General features: G+C 42.0%; 1 long non-coding RNA gene across 2 annotated transcripts in view; it reads left to right on the top strand.

Moving 5' to 3' along the window:
* LOC109270021 (uncharacterized) overlaps window positions 1-22,990 on the top strand; it is a 208,303-nt gene that overhangs the window by 37,530 nt on the left and 147,783 nt on the right. The window contains exon 3 of one of the 2 annotated variants that reach the window (XR_002081382.2): window positions 8,506-8,668. The exons of the other annotated variant lie outside the window; for it this stretch is intronic. This is a non-coding gene — a long non-coding RNA (uncharacterized LOC109270021). The remainder of the gene's footprint in view (window positions 1-8,505; window positions 8,669-22,990) is intronic. 2 annotated transcript variants of the gene reach the window in all.

Raw genomic sequence — 22,990 nt, 5'->3', positions numbered from 1 at the left:
CACTCAGATTTAGGTGCTAGGATGTGGATAAAATGATTAGAAATCTTAAGAGTCTCTCCTGGTGAATTTCTTTTGTGTTTCTTCATATGCTACATGGTAGTTCAATCACTAACATAAGTTGACCTTTTGTTATAAGCTGGAGGGACAGAGAAGAATGACTGTCTTTTTATAGAGAGAAAACAGCTGTGCCATCATCCCATTTGCCAGGAGAGAGGAAAAATTGTCAGGGGTTCCTGTTTGTCATTGGCAAGAACAGTGAGGTGCTGGGGCAACACAGTTTATTCCAGAGGTACAGACTCCTCTGTCAACCCCCAAGAATTACCTTTATCCACAAAGACCCTGATGGAGGGTCTGAAATTCCTCTTTTGACCAGCCGAAGCGTGGCCTTTTACACAGAACATTTCACGATGCCAACAGATAGTTTCCAGAGAGGAATTGGGAATTAAGTTGAGCTCTAGTTGCGGATGATTCTTTTTCATGCCTAGCTACCCAAACAAAGAGAGTAAGCCAGAAGCCAAATCCGCAAGTGAACACACACAATGGAATTGGTGCATGGGAATGTACAGGGCTCTGCCCGATTGAACTGTTGCCAGAGCACCAGGGGGCGATTTCTAACCGCCTCCCGCCTCCCCGGCTTGTATTTTGGCAGCTCTCTCTTCCCTACCCCCTCCGTCCTCTTCCCCGTGTCCTCAGATCCATTTGCACTGTTGTTTGGAAGGGGCCCAACTCACACAGATTGGCAGCACTGTAATTGGTGTTTTACTTACCTCTGCCTCTCTCCTCTCTGCGTTTGATCATTCTGATAATGACAGCTTATTTTCTCTCTCTCTCTTTACCATCGGAAAACAAAAAGGAAACTCTTGAAAGAGTTGTGGAGTTATATTTGAGTTTTCCGATGTACTGCTATGGGAATAAAATTCATATTTTTAAAATGTCTTGCCCTTCTGTGTCCCTCTTCCTCGCCGCTCACCCAAACAGCCCTGACGGGAAACAGTCATGTTGAGAATTGATTTTCCCCTCAGAAGGTGTTGTGACTACAGTGGCGACATCCTTGAGTGTTGGCATGTCAAAATGTTGATGTTCTCATTGAAGACCTTCATCGTTTCATCATCAAGGATGCTTTCATTTGCTAGATTCTGTTTGTTTATGTGCATTTTATTTCAAATGATACTTCTTGGGATAATATTTACAAGGGCTCAGGGCTCCTGGAATGAAAAGTGTTATATAAGCTGAAATGCTTACCCCTGGCAAAAGGTAATCTCCATTGCACACACCGCCTGGTTGTAACAGCTCACATTTACACAGTGTTTCTAGTTCAGAAAGAATTTTCACGTGTACTGTTTCATGTAATCCCCCGATAGCACTGTGAAGAGCACATAAGGGATGGTGTGGCTCCAGGAATCATCCCACCTTGCCATGCCACCAGACACACGTGCTTTCTGTACCTGGTGTCCTGCTAACTTTTCACAGGTGTTATTGTGTAGCTCTCTAGAAGCTATGTCCCAGGCGGTTTTGTCTTGGAGATGAGTCAGGTTTACAGAAGCACAAATAAGTACAAAATAATTAGAGGGATTCTTTTATTTTCTCAAGTCTCCTGAAGAGAAAGACTGGGCAAGTAATTAATTACAGGATCTCTTTGGCAGGCTAGGGGAGAGGGGAAATCTGTGGACGCTGTAAAATTAATAAACTGATTCCATCTCCACCATCTAAACATTTCAATTAAGGATACATATAATTAGGGCAAGAGCTAGAATACAAAACGAGTGTATCATGTGATTTACCGTAGATCAAGATGCCATTTCTTGTGAGTGACAGTAATGTGCTGTTAAGCCAGTGGCAAAAAAAACAAAAACAAAAACAAAAAAGAAATCTGTCTATTTTCTGGGACATACACAGCCTTTGAACTGAGATTTTATAAGGCAACATTTCAAGGTAGTAAACAATTGTTCTAGAAGAGGATTCTTTTAGAAGAGAAGACCAAGCAATACTGTAATAATTGTGGGTGTGGTTTGATTCCTTCGGAGGGCTTGCCTAGAAGTCCAGTTCTTGAAGGAATGCCTTAAATACAAAGCTGTTTAATGAACACTACCGTAGTTGGCCATATAATGGTGTAGGGAAAATACAGGCTTTTGAGCAGCACACAGGACAAGTGTCCAACACTTGTTGGACAAGCTGGAACTGAGCTTGACTTCTGGATCCTCCATGTGCTGTTATGCAACCTTGGGCAGACCTTTTTTCTATGAGCCTCAGTGTCTCCATGTGAGTATCTGTGGATTAAAAATACCTCCTTCACAGCATACTTGCGGGGATCAAGTGGGATAAAACGTGCAGCCCGCCTGACATGTAGAAGCAGCTCCACAAATGGTGGCCGTTCTTACTGTGGCTTCATGTTACTCCCCTTCCCCGTGGACCCCAAACACCTGAGCATCAGAGACTCAGTTCAGCTCCTTTTTCTGCTCCCTTGAAGCCCCAAGTTACAAAGGCTCTCAGAAATTTGGCTGCAGTCGGTCTTTATTCGTCACAGCCTTGCTTCCAGCTCACATCCTGATTGATAAATTGGCTCTACTGGACGAGGCTTAGAAAGGACTGTTTAAAAAGCCCAGTGTTTTGGCTGATCACACGACGGCTGACAACTTGGTCCAGAATCTGGTTTGTGTGAATGATTGTAAGAAGGAATCAACTTTTCATTTCTCATGTAACAAAGGAGGAAGGATTATAGCTTTATCTGTTACACACTGTAAATCACTTAAATGCCTCTTACCTACGTGTTCTGGAATCATATTTAAGGAATGTGGGAGCAATGAATGTACTTCCCAGAATATGAAGTGAGAATCACACTCATCCTGCATTCTCTTTCCATTACACTTACCATGGATCTCTGGTGAGAGGGGACCCATCTCAAGAGGAGGCAACTGGCCGTCCTCCTTTTGCACACAGGGCATTTCATATAGATAGACTCAGAAGAATGAGCTCCAATAGACTTGAGAGTGAGCTAATATATTGGTTGAGGACTTCTTGTTGGAAAACAGAAATCTGAACAAATCATGCTCAGGCAATATAGGAAATTTATTGGCTCACATGACTTGGAAATTTAGGGATGCTGCTGGCTTCAGTTGCCAGGTTATCAATCCTAATGGAAAAGAGGTATTCCGATTACTCTAGCAGCAAACTCCTAGGGAGGACTCCACTCAGATTTGCATTGCTGGACTAGCAAAAAAACGTGCACTATTGCGTATCCTATTTTCTATTCGCTGCAAAACCATGTGCTAACTGATACTACTTCTGTTTTGTTTTCTGCCTTTCTCTTTCTTGCCCACCTTTTTTTGGTGGCCTGGGTGTATATATTTAAATATCCTTAAATATACGTTTCCTGTTTCTATTTCACTCAAGCCAGCTCTGCTTATATCACCTGTTCATCTTGGAACCATCCACCATGAGCTGGGAAGTAAGCATATTGATTAGTCATTGGTCAACGTGACCACTGTTGAGTTGGGAGGAGGGTGGCATCATTATTCACAGTTCCATCAGGACCACATGAACTGGGATCTTGAGGGTAGACAAACAAGTTACCCATCCGCTACACCTGTCCCTGTGTTGTACCTTTTCTGTTAAGAGATGTGATTGTTGTGACTACGTAGATTCCCTCTGGCTCCAGTTCAGTCCCTTGCCTCTTCTGCCAGTGGGTCTGAATCTTTTCATGATTTTCATTCAATAAAAGGCCCTTAAAAGTTCTTAAGATGTTGGGGCGCCTGGGTGGCTCGTCGGTTAAGCGTCCAACTTCGGCTCAGGTCATGATCTCACAGTCTGTGGTTTCGAGCCCCGCATCGGGCTCTGTGCTGACAGCTCAGAGCCTGGAGCCTGCTTCCGATTCTGTGTCTCCCTCTCTCTCTGGGCCTCCCCTGCTCATGTTCTGTCTCTCTCTGTCACAAAAATAAATAAAAACATTTAAAAAAAATTTAAAAAAAAAGTTCTTAAGATGTTGCATTATTTCATAGCCTTTATAAACTTAGCCATAAGAAAAACAGTTCCCATTTCCATTAAGTTTTCCCAGGTAAAGTTTCTAAATCTTCTATCATCTTCATAGATATGAGAGTGTTTTATTTCTTTCTTGCCTTTTTCTAGTTCAGGATTCCAAATGAAGCCTATGTGAAAGGTATAGCATAGGGTATTGGTAAAAGAATATGCATTTCTGGATTAGCTGGCTTGTGTTCAAATCCCACTTCAACCACTAGACCAGCATTGGTTAGGGAAATGCAAATAAATTTTTTTTCATTTATCATATTGGCAAACATTTTAAATATTGATGAAATACACACCTATTTCCCGCCCCCCCCCCCCCTTCTCTTCCATGGCAACAATACCACATACGTTTTGCCTTGGGCCCCATCTGAATCCATATCTACTCCTGGACTGCTCGGTTATATGACCGAATAAGTTCACTTTTTCAGTTTAAGCCATTTGGGGTCCGTTGTCTATTACTCGAAATTGAATTCCAATTCACATAATTGATAATTTCCCTTTCTTATAAAGGTACCCCTTTCTTATGAAGGTATGGGGAAAGTATGAGCCAGGCACTTGGTAGCAGATGGACACTATCAGACCCCTTCCTGCAACACCAGTTACAGCACTAGGGACTGTAGCTTTTTCCAGGAAGCTTCCTGTATTAAGTCCCTTGTGGAGACTGTGGAAGTCTCCCCACATTGAATGCTGCCTGCTGAATGGGACTTAATGTAGGGCAGAGTGGATGTGAGCAGTGCAAGAGATGTACAATATCAGACACTTGGTATGAACCACTTACCATCCTCACATCTTCTCAGCCCCCTTTTTACTCCAGCCCCTGCTGCAGCAGCTAGCTTTGTGCAAACATATTCTGACAGCGCCTCACTTCATCTGCATCATGGCCTTCTGCCCTGGGACTTCTTTAATGCTGTGTTGTGAGATGGCTATGGAGACCCACTCAGGCATGCACAACCTAAAAGGGCAGGGGAGTTAAAGCCCAATGGGGCATCCCTTTTCTAATGGGGGATGAGAGCTGGTGGGTAATGGAGGCATATTATATATATGGCTCCTTAAAAGGTCTTAGTGGGTCGAGCCCTAGTAACCCAGCAGTGACCAACTGGATAATATACTCCTGAACTGCCATTTCCTCTTGGCCTACTTTCCTGGATCACTTCCCAAATAAACTGCTTATACACAAGCCCTTGTCTCGGGCTCGATTTTTGAAGGAGAATCTATAATCACTGCAATCCTAATGAGATCCTCAAATTTATCTCAAGTTTCCTCAAGTCTTGTATAAATAGGTATCATGGAGCTCAGTGTGGGCAATAACCAAATAATTCTGGCTCTTGTCCCAAACTGAAGGAGCCTATGAAACTGATCTCAATTTCTTTTTCTCTGGCTTATACAGTCCATGTCCACCAACAGAAAAGCCCTTCAGTGGTCATGTCTCGGCACTATCGCTGATGGCAGGGCTTTGGGTGACAACACTGTTGTCTGTGGTCTCTAAGTGATACCCAAGATGCAGACCCAGACTCTCTAGCTTCTAAGTGGCTCTGTAATCCCTTGAATCTTCTCTGTGTTGGATCCATACAGCGATGGAGAGAAGATCCCTCTTCCCCTCTGGGTTACACTTAATTCCCCAGGTCCAGGACACTGGGAGCAATATCCCCACATCTCCTTTTAGTCCTGCCCGCAGCCCGGAGAGCTCAGACCTAGTTCATGGTCTGGCCCAGCAAGTGATACACAAGGGAGATCACAAATCCTTCATTTCGTCTTTATCTCTCCTGGACACTTTTCAGACCTTCTTCCACTAGCTTCCTTCCAAATAGTCCTGTAATTCAGAAAGCCCTTTCCTCACTGCTCCTCAGTTATGGCCTATCCCTTTGTTTGTCAGGAAGGTCTGAAACTCAGCATGAATATATCTGAGGCTCACAGGGAGTCCTGCCACTTTTCCTCCCACAATCTTATCCTGAGAAAGCAAACTTCGTAACTAAAATACCAGTGTTTAAATAGAGTAGAATGTCAACAAAATCCTTCTTACTGTTTACTATGATTTTATTTTATTTTATTTTTTTTAATTTTTTTTAATTTTTTTAACCTTTATTTATTTTTGAGACAGAGAGAGACAGAGCATGAATGGGGGAGGGGCAGAGAGAGAGGGAGACACAGAATCAGAAGCAGGCTCCAGGCTCTGAGCCACCAGCCCAGAGCCCAACGCGGGGCTCGAATTCACGGACCGCGAGATCCTGACCTGAGCCGAAGTCGGACGCTCAACCGACTGAGCCACCCAGGCGCCCCTTTTACTACGATTTTAAATGTGGCTTATGAATTTCCAGGCCTCCCCAGCCTCTGATTACCAAATAAGGCCTTATTTCCTTTTGTGATCTAAAGTAAAATGATCATGGGGTGCCTAGGTGGCCCAGTTGGCTCAGGTCATGATCTCTTAGTTTGTGGGTTCAAACCCTGCATCAGGCTCTGTGCTGACAGTTCAGAGTCTGGAGCCTGCTTCAGATTCTTGTGTGTGTGTCTCTCTCTGCTCCTCCCCTGCTTGCACTCTGTCTCTCTCTCTGAAAAAATAAACATTAAAATAATTTTTTAAATAAAAATAAATTAAAAAAATAAAATGATCTCCCAGACTTCTAAAATGAAAATTTAAAAATAAGGTAAAATTATCATATGTCCCCATCTTTTGAAGACCCTTCCTCTGCTGAGTCTTTGTCACCAGCTGAATTCTGAGTCAAGAGAATACTCACATGCTCTATAGATCTGTTCTGCTGGTCACATTTGTCAACCTTTCTCCCCCAAAGTAACCTGTTTCTGAGGGTCCCTCATGCTTCACATAGATTTGCAATTGTGGAAGGGTCCCATGAACTGGATGGATTTAATCAATTGGTAACCACAGCTCTCAGGGCTTTTTTTTTTTTTTAAGTTTATATATTTATTTTAAGAGAGAGAGAGAGAGCACGAGTGGGAGAGGGGCAGAGAGAGAGGGAGAGAGATAGTCCCAAGCAGGCTCCACACTATCTGTGCAGAACCTGATGGGAGGCTCAGTCTCACGAACTGTGAGATCATGACCTGAGCCATAATCAAGAGTCAGACACTTAACCATCTGAGCCACGAAGGCACCCCTTTTGGGGTTTTTGTTTTGTTTTTTAAAGTTGCTTTAAAATTTTTTTTTAACGTTTATTCATTTTTGAGAGACAGTGTCAATTAGGAGTGGGGCAGAGAGAGTGGGAGACACAGAATTCAAAGAAGGCTCCAGGCTCTGAGCTCCAGCACAGAGCCTGATGCAGGGCTCAAACCCACAAGCTGTGAGATCATGACCTGAGTTGAAGTTGGGCACTCAAATGACTAAACCACCCAGGCGCCCCCCCCTCCTTTTTTTTTTTTTTTTAAAGATAACACTAGTCAGGGGCACCTGGGTGGCTCAGTCGGTTGAGCGTCCAACTTCGGATCAGATCATGATCTCACAGTTTGTGGGTTCGAGCCCTGCATCAGGCTCCATGCCAACCACTTGCTCAGAGCCTGGAGCCTGCTTCAGATTCTGTGTCTCCTTCTCTCTTTGCCCCTCCCCCGCTCATGCTTTGTCTCACTCTGTTTCTCAAAAATAAATAAATGTAAAAAAAATTTTTTTTTAAAGATAACACTAGTCAGACAAAGAAGTTTGAGGTGGGTAACAGTTTGCCACTCCCACATAACCTTGCTACCATATTATAATGGAACAAGTCTCAGCCCAGATTCTGCCCCACAAGCAGACATTTGCTAAACACACATTCACTAGCAGGCAGGCACAAAACAGGTCACGGCTATCTATTCTGGAAGCTTGATGAAGTCACAGCCTCTGTCTGGCCTTTTGGATGGTCTGATGAACACCTTGCATGAACTTCTGTTCACTGGAGACAAAAGCCAAGACTGCAGAGGCAGGATTCTGTCACCCTTTCAGTCAATATCAGACAACAAGGATATTCCACATCGATGGCCACACACTGGAGTGCATGCCTTTTAGCAATCAAGTGTCCCTAGTGTAGTTACTGGGCTGTCTGGATTCTGACAGCCGCGCAAGGGTGGAGATATTTTATCCAGTCTACGTATTAAGAATACATGTTTCCACATTCCTGGAAATAGCTTTATTACAAATGTTTTTTTTTTTTTAACTTTTAAAAACGTTTTTTAAATTGAAATATATTTGACAAAGAATACTTTTCATTAATGAGAGCCCATTTCTGACATTTGTAATGCTGATCAACAGGACACCATTTTGCACAATAAAGACCCATTTTTGACATTCCATGTGCAAATTAGCAAAGCTTTGACTATTGAGGTACAGATGGCAAACGCATTGGTGGATCGAGTGCACATCAGAATGCCAGCTGACTGCCCCAGCTACTCCCAGGGCAAAAGCTAAAACTAACTGGCTGTGTTGGTGTGTTTTAAAGCAAATTGTTGTCATCTCTGTAGGTCCCTGAACCTCAAAGTCTAAGGCCCCAAATCTCTTGGATTCCACAGATTGATCACTGGACCCATATAAAGCAATCACAATAGTTGGAAGTTTTTCAAACTGCAAATCATGATCCATTAAAAGGTCATAATATGAATTCAGTGGAACACAGCCAACCTTAAAAACAGTGACATAGAATATATAGAAATGTCAGCATTAAACACAATAAGGGTAAGTATTGTTTCTGAAACTCTATGTTAAATATTTGTGGCATGTGTTTACTGGTAAACTCTGTAAAGTGTACAATATCTTTTAAAATTTAAAATGTCTTATGTGTATGTGTATGTGTGTGGGTGGTTGCTTTTTTTTTTTTCTTTTTCTTTCTTTTTTTTTTTTATGGTGTTGAAAACACTCAAATAGTTGAAAATACATTTCACAAAGTTGGTGTTATTTACTCTTTAAATACTACTTATACCAGTGGTCCTGGTCTAGATTCACATTTAGGCAAAACATTTCTCACCCTCTTCAAGGGCATGGTTCTGGCGGAAGATACCCCACTTACATCACTGGGCAGAGCACTTGGCATCTTGCTCTGCAGCATCAGCATTGAGATTTATGGTGACCTCACTGCTATCGCCAAGGACAGTGGGTGGGTACTTGCTTCGTGTTTATATAACTACAGGGCCAATCCTGGAAAACTTCCAAAGACAAAAGGACTCTGTTCCAAAGACTCTGAGAGCTTTCTCAACTTCCCCAAACTAAAAGTTGCCAGTAACCTCCCAATGGCAGTTCCAGGAAAAGAAAGAAAGAAAGAAAGAAAGAAAGAAAGAAAGAAAGAAAGAAAGAAAGAAAGAAAGAAAGAAAGAAAGAAAAAGGAAGGAAGGAAGGAAGAAAGAAAGAAGGGGGGAGGGAGGAAGGAAGGAAGGAAGGAAGAAGAGAGAAGAAAAGAGAAGAAAAGAAATTCTGCTTTTACCAGGTACCAGCATCATACCTGCTTCACAAATAGTTTGTATTCTAGACACATACCCTGAGCCAGATGTTTTCTTTTATATCAAATAAATTGAAAAGAACGGTTGAAGCTTTTCTGACGATTGCATTGCCTCTTCAGCGTGCATACAGTGACTTGTATAGAGGGAAAAATCTGTCACATGCAGCCAAGTTCTGTCAAGTGTTTTTAAGAACTTTCTTACTGAAAGGTAGCACTACCCCAGGAGCGATTTTTAACTTCCAACAGCATTTTTATTAGCTAAGTCATCAATGCTCCAGGATCCTGCATAAGAATTGAAAATGGAGTTTGCAGAGATGAATAATGTCTACATGATTCTTTGAACTTAAGCTCAAACCCAGTTGTTGTTTAGTAATATGATAGAAATTTACAGTTTGGGTTTCTAGTATGTGTATATACACACACACACACACACACACACACACACACACACATATATATATATATATAAACAGTTGAACTTTATGTGTTAAAAGCCACAAACTGGAAACTGGAAAGCCAGTTTGTTCTACCAACAGGACAGTCCAATGGAAGGATACAAGGTTGGTTTACCGGAGAGAAAAACATACATGATAACAAGTGGAAACTGCTGAAGGTAGCTCACCAGGGATGATGGCACCGAGTCGGATCACCCCGGGAAACTGGAAGGAAAGGACTTTGTGTTGCCTGGGGCACAAGTCTGAGAGTAAAATGATCTGGAGGCCTGGGTTGAGGTATACGCAAAGGCACTTGTCTGAGAGAAGCAGAAATAATGCCATTTGTGGTGAGGGAGCCCGTGAAGAGTGACCCAGGAAGTGACTCAGAGGGTAGTGGGGATGAATCACGTCAGGTTGTGGTTCCAGAACCAAGGAGAGAGGCTGAAAGCACAAATGAAGCACATCATGCTGAGGGCAGCCGGCGGATGATGGGAGTCCTCCTTCAGCTACTTGGTGCTGCATGAGAAATAACCTGTTGAGAAAGCTCCGTCTCTCATTCCAGCAAAGTAGTCCAATTCTTTTCGGTGACCTCACAACTGACACCCTTTCTTTTCAGAATCAGGAAAATGTGACTAATGTTTCTTTTATAATTTGCATTTTTCTGATATGTACCCTCATAAAAAATGAAAGTAAAGTTCTAAAATTTAAGCACATTTTAGTTTCTTCAATATATAGTGCGTGGAGAATAATGCAACATATTGCCAGCCTGTTAACGTTTATCCTTAGACTCATGTGGTCCACCCCTGTTGTTTTGGATGCCGAGTGAGGGTGAGTAGGGCGGAGGGCAGGAAAATAGCGTCCAAGAACTGCAGGTATGCAAGAGACATGATAATACCGAGGTCCAGGGTAGCGTTAACATTGGGTCATCTGCCTTCACATCCCAGCTTTGCACTTTCTACCTGGGCCTTATCTTCCTCTGTTGGGAATCTAGGGCAGGATCACCTGGAGTTTAATTATTTATATTGGTTGGCCTGTACAGGCCCCAAATCTTTATGATTTTCCAGATCTCTGCTAGTTCTAAGATGCATTGAGATTAAGAGTACAGGTTCTGGGCCTGCACTCAAATTCTGGCTCTGACACTGATAAGCCGGGAGACCTTGGGGCAAGTCAGCAACCTCTCTGTGACTCATTTTCCTCAGCTGTGAAATTGTGATAATGGAAGTACCTTTCTCATTAGGGTTTTGTAAGTATAAAATTACTCATGAGGACACACTAAGTCTTCATTAGCTATTATTATTTTAGTAAAGAGAGAGAACATAACACAGGGGTCCAAGGAAGGTGTGAGAGCCAGATTGTTTGCATCTGAATCCTAGCTGTGTGACCTTAGGAAGGTTCCTTACCTTCTCTGTTACCTCAGTTTTCTCACTTATACATTTTTTCATTTTATTCATTTTTTTAATAATTTTTTTTAATGTTTATTTTTGAGAGAGAGAGCGCGAGCAAGGGAGGGGCAGAGAGAGGGAGACACAAAATCCGAAGCAGGCTCCAGGCTCTGAGCTGTCAGCACAGAGCCCAACGCGGGGCTCGAACCCATGAACCGCGAGATCATGACCTGAGCCAAAGTTGGACGCCCAACCAACTGAGCCACCCAGGCACCCCTCATTTTATTCATTTTATGAGAGACAGAGAGCATGAGCATGGGAGGGGCAGAGAAAGAGACACAGAGTCCAATGCAGGCTCCAGGCTCTAAGCTTTCAGCACAGAGCCCAATGTGGAACTTGAGCTCATGAACCACAAGATCATGACCTGAGCAGAAATCAGACACTTAGCTGACTGAGCCACCCAGGCGCCCCTCAGTTTTCTCACTTTTAAAACAGAGATAATAAAAGCACCTACTTCATAGGAACTGAGCAAGAATCAAATGAGTTAATATGTTCAAAGTTCCTAGAACGGTGCCTGGCATTTACTATATAAACGTTTGCCATTATTAAAGTTGTGAATATTTTGCATGTTGTTTTTTTTAATTTAATTTTTTAAATGTACTATTATTTTTAATATGGGCCTTGCCTGGCCCATACTAGGTACTCATTAAGAAGCTGTCAAACATGAATGAATGAAAACATGTAGTCTAAATCAATGGCTTGTAATATTGGTATCAGCTGCCCACGGCATTCCAAATTTGCCAAATACATTGGACTTGTTTGCATCACACATGACATTAGCTGAAGTGTAGATACTGTTCCCAGCTGCCTCTCCCATTCTGCCCTGTGGTGCCCAGTGCTAAAAGCAAGAGCCTGTGTAGGACAGGGGACCCTGACAGCCTGGGGAAGCTTCTCTCTCTTTCTCTATCGGTACACTAGGGAGTCATCATAACACTCTCAATGTTGGGAAACCCCAGGAGGACGCAAATTAATTCGAGGCACAAGTCAAATTACCCTCCATCCCTCCCTCTGTGAATACTTCCGGTGGAGAGACATCGCCACTATCATTTGAACGCCCAGGTAGCACTACTGGGCAAGTGTCCGGGCCCCCAAAGCGGGCAGGCTCCCCGTTAATGCAGAGCCCGTGTATCTGCTGCCTGGGTGGCAGCAGACTTCTGCCCCTTCATAAACATCAAGACAAAATAATGGGATGTTTAGTCTGAGTAATACATTAAGGAAATCAATTAAGCTCACATGCAACTTTCTAAGATTTTAATTACAGTACTTAGGGTACCACACTAGAGCAGTTTGTCAGGAACATAATTTGTTAATGAATAACAACTGACAGTGAATTAGTCAGGATTGTAATTAGCTCTTGCTAGCCATCCATTGGAACCCTGATCAAAAGCCAGTCAGCGAAAGAGGGCTAACTCAGCTGTAAACGATAACCTCGACAGCTCTATCTGGGCCATCTCCTTGATGCCCATGTGCTCTGAGAAGCCTAAAACCATGTGCACTTTTTAACTCAAGTGTGGTCCGGGGAGCAGCACCTGCCTTCCCCTAGAAACCTGTCAGGAATGCAGACTCTCAAGTTCCACCCCAGACCTGTGAAGTCTATATTTTAAGATGCCTAGTGTCTTAGAAGCGTATTGAAGTTTGAGAAACACTGTGGGAGTAGACAGAGCACAGGTTCCAAATGTAACAGATCTTACTGCAACTCCTGACACCCTCACCTGCTCACTAGAGATGTGTCCTGGGGCAATTGCTAAGTCATTTTGAGCCTCACTGTCCTTATCTGTAAGTTGGATCGACTACTTCCTATACTGTAGGATTGTTTACCGACTGGCAATAGCATGTGAATGTGCCTAGCACAGATATGAACAATGATAATATAGGGGAAACTCAGCAAGACTTTGTCTGAACCCCTTCACTTCTCCAGTCTTCCCATTCCACAACAGGGTAAGACTAGGAGAAATAAGATAAAATGTTACAACTGAGTTAAAAGAGTAGAGAGAATATTTAAAGAAAAAAAATTTTTAATGTTTATTTATTTTTGAGAGACAGAGACAGAGCACGAGCAGGGGAGGGACAGAGAGAGAGAGGGGGAGACACAGAATCCAAAGCAGGCTCCAGGCCCTGAGCTGTCAGCACAGAGCCCAATGCGGGGCTCGAACCCACAAACTAAGAGATCATGACCTGAGCTAAAGTCAGATGCTTAACCGACTGAGCCACCCAGGGGCCCCAAGAGAATATTTTTTAAATAAAATAATGAAAATAGTGAAATTAGCCAAAGAGTATACTAAAATTAGATTATATTGTTTTTGCTTTAAGTGGCCAAATAACCAAATAAGAAAACGTGGCTTGCTAATATCAAACAACTTGGAGACTGCAGAGCCCAGATTGTTCTAGGTCTTGCCAGAGGAGGGAGGATCCTGAGGAATGAGGTAGCCATGAGCAATCCTCCCAAGATGGGATTCATGCAACAATCTTGAGAACTGAGATCCATAATTGAAGATCAAATTTTTTAGGAAACATTCTTCACACACTACATAATGAGTATGCTTTTGATACAGCATGCAAACTGAAAAATATGTACATTGAAGCAATTTTCTTATAAGAAAATTTCTCTCGTCCACACCTAACTCAAGATAGTGTTGGAAAGAAGCCTTCCCTAAGCTATTAGATCATGTGCTCAAGTGTAAGGGACTACTGTTGCATCATGGCACTGACAGAAAATGGTTGTATTTTTACAGCACGTTGTGGGTAGACAGAAAGGATTCTGGGAGCATCTATATAGGACAAGGTGAACAAAATCTTTTTTTTTTTGACATCATGTAATTACAAGGAAAATTAAATGTTGAGAAAGATGATAGTAAGTTTACATAAAATATTCAAATTGAGTATTATTAATTTTTTTAAAATGTGTATTTATTTATTTTTAGCGAGAGAGCACAAGCAAGGGAAGGACAGAGAGAGAGGGTGAGAAAGAATTCCCAGCAGACTCCGTGGTCAGCATGGAGACTGACGCAGGGCTCAATCCCACGACCGTGAGATCATGACCTGAGCCAAAATCAAGAGTCAGACACTTAACCAAGTGAGCCACCCCAGCTCCCCAAGTATTGTTAATTTTTTTAGTGAGAAAACGATTTTGCTTCTGGAAAGTTTTTACAACCAGGTTTGATGCTTAAAATAGCTATACTCAATTCCAGATCAAAAGTCTTTAAGAATGATCTTGATGTTTGGAGTCAGACAACAAATCGTTGCCAAGACCACTGTCAAGGACCTTTTCCCTGTTTTTCTCCAGGAGTTTTAAAGTTTGGGGGAAGTCTTGAATCCATATCAAGTTAGTTTTGTGAGTGGTATAAGATAGGGGTCCAGTTTCATCCTTCTTCCTGTGATTATCCAGTTTTCCCAGCACTATTCATTGAAGAGATTATCCTCTCCCCATTTAGTGTTCTTGGTTCCCTTGTCAAATGTTAGTTGATCATATATGTGAAGGTTTATTTCTGGGCTCTTGAATCTGTTTTGGTTGGTCTGTATGTCTAATTTTATGCAAGTACCATACTGTTTTGATTGCTGTACCTTTGTAAGGTAGTTTGAAACCAGGAAGTATAGTGTGGAAGTTTAGGAGACATTGACTTCTCAACCCTGACGTACTCTTCCTTGGATGGTGCCTGTTTACTTGGGTCTCTGGGAAATTTCACTGGCTCCCCAAACCTCTATGCTCTATATTGTTGTTCCCATCACACCATATGGGAATTTTTCTATATGCCTGTAGGCACCGTGAGGTCAGGGATTGTCTTATTAATTGATAAATCCATAACGTGAAGTATTTGAAGAATAACAGGTGCCAGTGAATTAGTTCCATCACTGCATAATCCATAGACTTCGCTGGGCATACTTCCAGCTGTTCCTGATCAGTCTTGTGAGAAGAACTCTGGTTCTTTGAACAGACTGATTATCCTTTCTTTGCTATAAAGCTGCAGTCCTAGGTTTGTCTCTCCAATTCCAAAAACATTTCAGTTTTTAAAACTGTACTGAAAAGAGGAAGAAAATGACTTTCCAAGGTCAGTTCTTCGGGCTGGTGTCTCAACCGGAAAAGAAATAGGCAAGTTGTGATATATCATATGAAACTCTGTCCATAAAATCAAGCCATCCTATTTTTTATACTTCTACCTCATTCAATGACATTGTTTTCTTTGGAGGAGTAGAATATTTGTTATTCAGACTCTGGGCAGAGGAGTGAAATGGCCTGGATTTGGAGATAAGAGGTGGTTCTCTGCTGTTCAGCTGCCACGCTCAGCATCTAACAAATGTGTGTTTAAGTGAAAACAGCGTAGGCCCATTGCTGCCTCTGTTCTCAAAGAGAACTATTTATTTTGAGCCATAGCTTTTCCTGTCTTTAGTGCTATTTTTGAAAAACTGTGTATGTGTTCATCTTACTATGTGCTTCTCCCCTTCCTCCAGCCCCAGCCTCTGCCCCAGGAGAGCCTTATAACCACTCATGAGGTTCTCTTGACCCTGGGCTCTCCTGCCATCCTTTTCAGGTCAACCCCACACCACATTTTACCAAAGGTCTACTCTGGCCTCCTTGTCAGGAGCTCCCATGGCACACTGAACAAGGACCAGGTACTTGAGCATGCCCAGAGGTGGGTTCTCCACATTTTGTTCTTTCCTGTTGTGTTCTTTCTGCTCAGCCCATTCATCAACAGCTGCTTTGTGATCATGTCTTCTCATTTTGTTTCTTTCTTTCTTTCTTTCTTTCTTTCTTTCTTTCTTTTTAAGTTTACTTATTTATTTTGAGAGAGAGAGAGAAAGGTAGCACGTATGGCAAGGGAGAGGAAGAGAGACAGAATCCCAGGCAGGCTTCATTCTGTCAGTGCAGAGCCTGATGCAGGGTTTGAACCCACATATTGCAAGATCATGACCTGAGCTGAAGTCGAATGCTCAACTGACTGAGCCACCCAGCCACCCCCTCCCTTTTTCTAGAGCACCCTGTTTCCTGCCTTGGAATGTGTCTTCTCTCTGGTTCCCCATGCTCTACTGTCATCCTTCAAAGTACAGAACTGGCATTACCTTTTCCTTGAAGATTTTTGTACTCTTTCTTGCTGAAAGTGAGATGTCTCTCATTACAGCATTGTTGAAAGAATTGAATAAGATTATGCATAGAAGCAGAGAGAAGAATGGTGGTTGCTAGAGGCTGAGGGGAGGGGGAAATAGGGAGCTGCTGTTCAGTGGGCAAAAAGGTTCATTTATGAAAGATGAACGAGTTCTAGAGATCTGATGTACAATGTTGTGCCTATCAACAATACTCTATTGTGCTCTTGAAGATTTGTTTAGAGGCTAGATTTTGTGTTAAATGTTGTTACTGCAATAAAATGAAAAGACCATGCATGTGAATATACAAAGTGAAGTGCTTTGCGTGTATTAGACACAGTATTTCTTTTCCTTTGTATTTTTAATTCTTTGATTTCCAAGGTCTTTACCCATTTTCTTTTGGGACAGCAAAGTTATTTCTATTTACTTTGTATTCTAGTGGTTTGTGTGCATATCTTAATTGTTATACATCACAGTGAGAAAAGGGGTCATAGATTTCAATGTCTAACATCTGGTTTTGAGACCTACCTCCAACATTCAATAGCTGTGGTCTTTCCTATTGTTCTTTCTTATTGTGTTCTTTCCACTCAGTCAGTTTCATCAACAGCTGCTTTGTGATCATGTCCTTCCTTTTCCTTGAGTAAGTTGCTCAATTTCTTTAAGAATCAGTTCTATCATCTGTTAAGGGTGAAAAAAAAGAAAGAAAAATAACAACTATCTCTCTGGTCCTGTGGATTGATTAAATGTTAGCAGATGTGTGAAAATGTCTAGCATGCTGCCAGATACATGGTAGGGTCTCAGATTCCTACCATGGTTTCCTTTCTCCTTTGAGGGCAGTGGTTATAATGTCTGCATATTTATAACCCTATGGCACAGAGCATGGAATCTTGTGCATAGTTGTGGCTCAGTAAATATTTCCTGAATAAATGAATGAAAGAAAGAGTGGAAGGAAGGAAAGAAGGTTAAAGACAAAACAGAAGGACTAGCTCTCTTAGTCTTCTTCATAATGCAAAAGTTATAAGGGGTTTCAGCTCAAAGACAAGTATCTCTAAAGAGAACAGGAATATTTCCTCTTTTTTCTAACCCCATGCGACATCTTTAGCAGCAGCTGCAACCTTGAAATTTGAAAGGGAGAGCTGTTCAAAGCTCCTAACTTCTGGAAATCAGTAGTTGATATACCAGCAATGCACCCCTGTTAAGGAAAAAATTATTGTAGCACTTGTGAAAATGGTAAGGAAGACTTTTTTCAAGACTATTACAGGAAGGGTCAGCTCTATTGCAATAAAGGAAAAAGATCAAGCTGAACTCCGACTATAGCAAGGACAAATGGGATTTATAGCTGATGAGCAGAATGAAGGGGTCAATGGATAAAAAATTACTAAGGAGAGACATCAAGGGTAGGGGGATTCTTGCCAAACAAACCCAACAGAATTTTTGCTAAAGGAAGGCCAAGGACTTAGGCATCAAAGGTGGGGATTGAGGAATTTGATCGAATATTAAGGTTGGGGAGGAGGGGTGTTCTCACTAGACTAACAGCAGGATTCTTGATAAAACTAGGCTAGGCAGGCTGAGGACAGAATGCAGGCCAAGGTCAAGGCCTGGTCGTTAAAAAGGCTCTGAGAAGCCTGTTAAGGTTTGGTCAGGGAGAGAGTATTTGTCACCTCTGTCTCATCACACAGGGCAGAGGCCCCGAAAGAGTCCTGCTGAAAGCCATGGGACTAATCTAACGGGGAAGGCAGAGGTGGGGCAGTTTTCTGCCCTACAAGTCAGAAGGATTTGGCCCAGTGTCATAAACATTCCTGTCTCTGGATTTTCATTTGTAAAAGGGACATGACACCACCTCTCCTCCCAACTACCTTGGTGTGTGTATTTGTTTCCTGTGGCCACTGTGATAAATTACCACAGCCGTGGTGGTTTAAAATAACAGAAATGTACTTTTGCACAGTTCTGTAGGCCAGAAGTCTGAGATCTCTGCCGCTCGGTCAAAATCAAAGCCTCTGTAGAGTTGTACTCCTTTTGAAGATCCTTGGGGAGAATATGTTCCCTGCCTCTTCTAACGTCTGGTGGCTGCTGACATTCCTTGTCTTTGGCCACATCACTCCAATCTCTGCCTCCATCTTTTTTTTTTTAATGTTTTTTATGTTTATTTATTTTTGAGAGAGAGAGAGAGAGAAGAGAGAGCAAGTGGGGGGAGGGGCAGAGAGAGAGGGAGACACAGAATCTGAAGCAGGCTCCAGGCTCTGAGCTGTCAGCACAGAGCCCGACGTGGGGCTTGAACTCACGAACCGTGAGATCATGACCTGAGCCGAAGTTGGACACTTAACCAACTGAGCAACCCAGGCGCCCCTCTGCCTCCATCTTTGGCCTTCTTTTCTTCTGTTTTTAATTTTCCTCTCCATCTTTCTTATATGAATACATATTACGTTAGTCTGCTTGGGGTTCCATAACAAAATACCATAGCTTGTGTGGCTTAAACAACAGAAAATGTATTTCTCACAAGTGTGGAGGCTGGGAAGGTGAAGATCAGAGTGCTAGCCAATTTGATTTCTGGTTAGATTTCCCTTCCTGGCTGGAAGACAGCTGCCTTCTTTCTGTGTCCTCAGATGGTGTGTGTATGTTGGGTTCGGGGCAAGGAGGGAGGGACACAGAGAGAGAGAGAGAGAGAGAGAGAGTGAGGGAAAGAAAGAGAGAAAGAAAAACCTCTTCCTCTTCTTAGAAAGCCACCAGCCCTCTCAGATTAGGGCCCCACCCTCATGACCTTAATTACTTCACAGTGCCTGGGTGGCTCAGTGGGTTAAGGGTCCGACTTTGGCTCATGTCATGATGTCATGGTTCACGAGTTCAAGCCCCGTGTAGGGCTCTGTGCTGACAGCTCAGAGCCTGGAGCCTGCTTCAGATTCTGTGTCTCCCTCTCTCTCTTTGCCCCTCCCCCACTCATGCTCTGTCTGTCTCTCTCTCTCTCTCTCAAAAATAAATAAAAACATTAAAAAAAAGTTTAACCTTAATTACTTCTCAAAGCCCTATCTTTAAGTACAGTTACATTGGAGATTAGAGCTTCAGTGTTTGAATTTGAGGGGTACACAATTCAGGCCATAACACATGTGATTGCATTTGACGCACCTAGATAATCCAAGATAATCTACCCATCTCAAGAATCTTAATCTAATCACATCTGTAGAGACTCTTTTTCAGAATAAGGTAGTATTTACAGGTACCAGGCTTAGGAACCCATATCTTTGGGGGACCATTATTCAGTCTACTACCAGCCAGCCAAATGGGACATAAGAGTCTGATTTATAAAACACTTGGAGGTTCTTGATGGTATTAATCAAATCCAGAATTTTATAGAATTATTCACAGTAAAATGGTCCTCAAGTTTGATCTTCTAGAGTTTTGTTGCTTTGAACTTTGTTGGTGTGGGTAGTGACAGGGAACCTTTACTTGGCCTGTTAGTCCTTTCCAGCTGGATGTTTAACAAGTATCAAATTTAGGGGCTCAGTTGGTTAAGTGTCCAATTTCAGCTCAGGTCATGATCTCACGGTTCGTGAGTTCAAGCCCCACGTCGGGCTCTGTGCTGACAGCTCAGAGCCTGGAGCCTGCTCCAGATTCTGTGCCCCTCTCTCTGCGCACCCCCCACTCCCTGCCATGATCTCTCTCTCTCTCTCTCTCTCTCCCTCTCTCTCTCTCTCAAAAATAAACATTAAACAAAAAAAGTTAAAAAAATATAAGTATCAAATTTAACAGAATTGTTGTTTTCTTGCCATCAGACTTATTCCTTTCCTGTTCCTCCATGTCAGTAAATGGCAGTGCATCCATCCAACAGCTCAAGCCAAAACCTAGGAGCACTCAATTCCTCTTGTTTCCCTGCCCTTTAAATCCCATTGTGATCTTTAGCAAACAGTACAGCATGGGACCCACCAATCAGAATAAAGTTGAGCTGTCGAGTTGTCTAGTGGGGTCCCTACCATGTCAAACATTGATATTTTACTTTTTCGTTTTAGAGGAAGTTTGGGTATATTGGGGTGTTGGAATGGGGCCACCACTTCGGAGCTCTTGGCTATGACTATTTACCAACTTGTATAGAAATATTTCAGTATTTTGGCCATTGTGAGGGCTCTCCAGGGATGTACCAGCTAAATAGCAGCCCTGCCCACATCCAACTTATCAAGTTGCCTTAATGTCCAAAAGATAGCTCAAGTTCAGCTACTTCTGTCCACCTCAGTGTCTACTGCTCTAGAACTGGTCACCATCATCTCCTGCCTATACTTCTGCACTAGGCTTCTAGGGTTTCCCTGCTCCCAAGCACACACCTCTATACTCCATTTTCCAAACAATAGCCAGAGTGATCTTTGAAATATACAAATTATATTATGTAATTCTGCTGAAAACGAATTCCATTATACATAGTATAGAATGCAAACTTCTTATCCTGACCTACAAGAGGCCACACTATTTGGCCTTTACTTCTATGCTCTGACCTCATTTTCTCTACTTTCTTTCACTTTCCCAGTAGCCTTCTTTCTATATAATTTTTCCTTCCTCTCCTCCCAACCTTGGCATTAGAGGTTCTGTCTTGAATGCTGTTCCTGACTAGATCTTTGCATGGCTGTTTCCTCATCTAGTGCCCAAGTCAAGAATCAAGTGTCACCCTCTTGCATTTGTTATAATAAGTTTAGATTTGTGCAATATCTTTTGCTTATTCACTCAAACTTGTATTGGGTTTTATTATTATGAACTTGGCACTCAGCTAGGAACCAAGGATACACAGATGAAGAAGACCAGGTTGTTCTTCTCTGGGGCCTCAGTTGAGTAAGAGAGCCAGAAAAGTAATTTCAAAGACAAGATATTTATGGAACAGTGCAAAAATGAGCTGTAATGGAAGTCTTATGGGAGCACAGGGAAGGACATAACTATTAATAACTGTGCCTGGGGGAATCCAGGAAGGATTTTGAGAGTAACCGACTTTACCTGGATAATTACAGTGGAGGATCCTTATTTTAGAATGAATGAAACTAAACTAAATTATACGATTCTATTTAAGACCTAAGACTTATCTGTGTTTGGTAAATATTTAAACATGAAGTATTCCTGACTTTTATCCACAATTTTAATGGGCATTAAATATATTCAGTATGGGTATCTTTATATTTTTAATCCGTAAGGCAAATAAGCACTTCTCATTTAGCTGACTTGACAACAAAGATTGATGGAGCAAGTAATATCAGGAGTGGAGACCTTTGAGTCGAGGGGCAGGGTCTCTAGTTTTTCCAGTTGAAATGAGGTGAATAGAAGGTCATGGTCACACAGCTGACCTGTTTTATTCCTGAAATAAACTTGATCAAGTCCATCTCTTATCTCTTGGACAGGTAGGCACATTGCTAATTGTCCTTCACATTTCCCAGGGTGGATGCCTCTTCCTTTTTTCTAGAGATTTGAGACATAATTGACATATAGTGTTGTGTTACGTGTAAGATGTACAATGTGATGATTTGATACATTGCAAAAACAATTAGTGTAGTAAGTTTATTTAACACCTCCATCACTTCACATAATTGCATTGTGTGTGTGTGCATGCGTGTGCGTGTGTGTGTGTGTGTGTGTGGTGACAGCATTTAAAATCTCTTTTAGCCACTTTCAAGTATGTAATACAGGGCTGTTAACAATAGCCACCCTGCTGTACATCACATTCCCAGAGCTTACTCATCTTGTAATTGGAAGCTTGTGCCCTTTGACTAACATCTCCCAATTTTGACCATCTCCAGCCCCTGACAACCACCATCACTCTATTCTGTTTCTGTGAGTTCAGCATTTTTAGATTCCACATATAAGTGAGGTCATACAGTATTTGTCTTTCTCTGACTTATTTCACATAGCATGATGCCCTCCAGTTTCATCTGAACAGTATTCCAATGTGTGTGTCTGTGTGTGTGTTTATATGTATCACATTTTCTTTATTCATTTATCCATTGATGGACACTTAGGTTATTTCCATGTCTTGGCAATTGAGAATAATGCTGCAATGAACATTCTTTGAGACAGTGACTTCGTTTTCTTGAGTATCTTTTAGTCTTTGTAGAGAGATAAGAGAAAAGAAAAATGGTCAAACTCAATGTTCCTGGTGTATTTACTGTAACTATCACAAGCACATGGTTTTATTTTTCTCTTACATTTTTCCTTGCTAGTATTGGTCAGAATTTGTAACTGTGTTAGTGTTTGTCTTTTGTTGTTGTTGAATATCTCTGCTACATTGGAAACACCACGAAGGGGGAAATTTCTATGGTCTACTGCTGTATCTCCATATTGAGCACCTAACATATAGTTGGTGCTCAGGATAGATCTGTTCAACAAATGAATACACGAATAATCCTGATAGTTTGAGTAAAAGAAGGTAATTGAAGGATTGAAGAAGGTAAAAGAAAGATTCACATAAATTAAAAGAGAATTGGGATTTAAGGACACCTCTCTAGGGAGCAAAATCAACCTGTTGTGGTTCATAGAGATATTTCAACTGGATGTGAATTCCAGGTGCCCAGTCATTCTGATATTTTCTTCCAAAGGGATAATTTAAATTGGACTCCTGGGGCAGGAGGTGCTCAAAACTATAGATAATGGA

Source organism: Panthera pardus, unplaced genomic scaffold (genome assembly GCF_024362965.1).
Source record: "Panthera pardus isolate Hobbes unplaced genomic scaffold, ASM2436296v1 HiC_scaffold_20, whole genome shotgun sequence".
NCBI classification, from domain to species: domain Eukaryota; kingdom Metazoa; phylum Chordata; class Mammalia; order Carnivora; family Felidae; genus Panthera; species Panthera pardus.
Note: the sequence above shows the minus strand (reverse complement) of the source record. Positions and strands in the feature narration are given on the sequence as shown.